The sequence below is a fragment of the Anguilla rostrata genome, chromosome 11 (assembly GCF_018555375.3).
Source record: "Anguilla rostrata isolate EN2019 chromosome 11, ASM1855537v3, whole genome shotgun sequence".
NCBI classification, from domain to species: domain Eukaryota; kingdom Metazoa; phylum Chordata; class Actinopteri; order Anguilliformes; family Anguillidae; genus Anguilla; species Anguilla rostrata.
The window spans coordinates 39,271,592-39,274,701 of record NC_057943.1 but is presented as its reverse complement, the minus strand read 5'-3'; the positions used below and the strand labels follow the sequence as shown (position 1 = coordinate 39,274,701).

General features: G+C 42.3%; 1 protein-coding gene across 1 annotated transcript in view; it reads right to left on the bottom strand.

Annotated features, from left to right (window-relative positions):
• Positions 1–2,210, bottom strand: part of gpr61 (G protein-coupled receptor 61) — a 17,146-nt gene extending 14,936 nt beyond the window's left edge. The window contains exon 1 of the mRNA XM_064300016.1: positions 1,747–2,210. The gene's annotated coding sequence lies outside the window, so the exon portion shown is untranslated. The remainder of the gene's footprint in view (positions 1–1,746) is intronic.
• Between the last annotated feature and the right edge of the window lie 900 nt (positions 2,211–3,110).

The window sequence follows — 3,110 nt, the reverse complement described above, 5'->3', positions numbered from 1 at the left end:
TATGTCCTCATTTATAATGATATAGATGTCTGTGCTTGAGGGTTTGACCTACTATCTTTTGTGTGCACAACTGGGTGTTTTTATTTTTATTTTTTATTATTGTGGTTGTTGTTGATATAGGTGTTACTATTGTTGTTGCTAGTTTTATTATTATTTATGTATCTTGTTACATAATCACTATGGCTATCTCATAATAACAAAAATGTATACGTAATTATCAGTACATTGACAATAAAGTACTAAAAAAATAGATCTAGACTTGGGAGTGAGCAATAAATAAAATACTTGTAAAAAATATGAAGCTATGCAATACTGAAACATATAACATTGCTGTACACTATCAAAACATTAAGAAAAATAAAGATTCTAAATGGCTATGTCAACTTTATATCATGTGACAATTTTGCAGGGAGTATATCTGAAACTGAGACCATATTTGAAGTCATTCACTGGGGGGACGTCATGAGCATATTTATGCAGGCTGGGATAGGCTCTAGCACCTCCCGCGACCCTGCCCAGGATAAGCGGGTGTAGATAATGGATGGATGGATGTAGAGCCAGACCTTCCATTTAGTCCAATTTATTTTTCTCTGCCCCTATCCACTCTTTGACTCAATATGGACCAACAGGGGGAGCTCTTACTCTTCAGTGAAGTCACTGCAAGAGCTCAAGTGCAGCCGAGATGAGATGACCCATCTCCTGTTCCGTTATAGGGCCTAGTACTGGAGGGGAGAGGGAGGCAGGGTGAGTGGACTAGACTGGGGGCAGTGTCTTACAACACTTTTCGCAAAAACACACAATTATCTGCTTTATCTTTCATATTCATAACTTTGGTGGCAGGGTAGGAAATAGTCCTACAGAGTGACACATCTTGTAACTATTTACCATCTTTTCACAGCCTCAGGTGAAATACTGTACCGAATGTGCTGATGCATGCAGCCCGATATTACACATCAAATGTGTGTCCTTGTGAATATAAACATCAGCCACAACCTCCATGGCAACCGGTCTAGCTCACCTTCAAGTTACTGTGCAGTATACACGACAAGACCCTGCAATATCTTTCAGTTATTCATTAGTTTGTCTCTATATGCCCTCTATACATATTCATGACTGTTGAAACATACGCTTTGTGACCGGTTGCCAAGCAACAAGTATATAAATATCCTCAATTATAACGTGAAATTGAATGAAGAAGGCCTTGAGATAAGAGGTCTGGAGGTCCTAAACGAACAGACTGTAGAAGTTTCAAATTTCAGGCTGCCGCTCCTCCACACTGTCAAAAAACCAGTCTAATTATGACGCACATCGTTATCTTTTTATTTTCCATCTCTTACATAGTTCCCAGCCCAGTATTTAAGTCTCTAACCTGCAGTTTACGTTTCCATTTCTCATGCAAGGGGTCATATCCAGCCTGTATTTCATGCCAGTTCTACTCTTAATTATTTCATTAGCCAAATTATTTATGCAATCTGACATTCCAGGTATATTTTTTTAATAAGCTTTGCCTTGTTTCCCAATAGAAATTGTGGTATTATCTAGGAGTGAACTGGCATGGTATATTGAGCTAATTACCTAAATGAAGCAGGGTAACTGGTGGAAACAAAAAACCTGCACACGCGTGCACGCATGCACACATGCAGGCGTGCATGCACGGCTGCATGCAGGCATGCACGCACGCACGCACATACACAGACATACACACGCCAGTCCTCCAGGAAAGGAAATTACCATCTCTCATCTTACCTTGATAGAGTAGGGGTGCCCAGTCTTATCCTAAAAGGGTCGTTGTGTGTGCAGGTGTTTGTTCTAGCCTAGGGTAGTGGGTGTAGCTCAGCTGGTTCGCTGGTGAAGCACAGCGAAGGCCTTGCAGCAGTTTGCCATCACTGTGCTCTCTGGTGACGCAACCTTGAAGTTCTGGAATAGCAACATTGCCCGAGGCTGGGAGTGATTTCACCATTAGCAGACTTGTAACGCGTTTGCCAATGAAACCTTTGGACAGGTGAGAGGCCCGGGTTCTAATCCCACCTCGGACTCAGGCAAATATCTAACTCGCTGCACCAGCACTCAGACACCTGAGTCCACTTTTCAAGGTCTTGAGCGAAGACTATGATTAGTGAAGTGGTTTTAGTCAGGTGTCGTGGTGTTGGGCTAAAACTAAAACCTGTACCCACACTGTTGGTATACTGTCTCCCTCTACCACAGGGAACTCAAACTCAAATCCTGGAGTGAAGCTATGTCTCCTGGTGTAACATCCTGCACTTAAGGACTTAATTTAAGTCATTGATTAGCTAAAGATTTTGCATACCTTGCTTCCAAGGACAGAATTGGCTGCCGATTTAAAGGAAATCACCAAAACCAGCAGCGACTCCGGCCACCCAGGACTGGAGTTTGAGACCCCTGCTCTACCAGCACCATGTCTGAAACTGCACATTTGCCTACTATTGAGTAAACAAGTTAAACACAATGAGGGCATACAGGTATGGAGTGCTTTGTCAAATGCCATGTCTGAATGCGCTAATTTCTCATCAGGCAGTTCAGGGAGTGTGTTTCTTCAACAGGAGCCATTGTTGTAACAAGTTTTCTCAATTAATCCATTCAATTAAATACAATAAAGTAAGCACTTAAATGAATCACTCAGCATACCCCTTTAATCCAAAAAGAAAGCGAAGTGTTTTTCTGTACTTTCTGGGACGGGGAGCTCTTTGAACGATGGAGCAGCACAGGAAGAGTTGGGCTAACGAGGCCTCACTGACACTCAAAGCAAATATATCCCACAATTCACAGCTCTGCCAATCCCATTGTCCCATCCATGATCAGTATGTGGATGGCTGACGTGGATGGATCGGCGAAAGCGGTGGCCAATCGTATCATCATCCTGATCGGCCTCTCATGCAATGGATCCTGGGAATGCACAAGATTGCACAGGCTCCACGTCTCTGTTTGTGGTGCAAAAGATGTACTCCTTGCAGAGGCTGGACCATAGAATTAGTAAGATTACAACATCAAGGTTAGAACGCAAAATCATCACGATTCACGAACCATCCCAATTTTGATGTATGAAATTATTCCCTATATTCTCTAAATAACTTGTTATAATATGTAGTGTG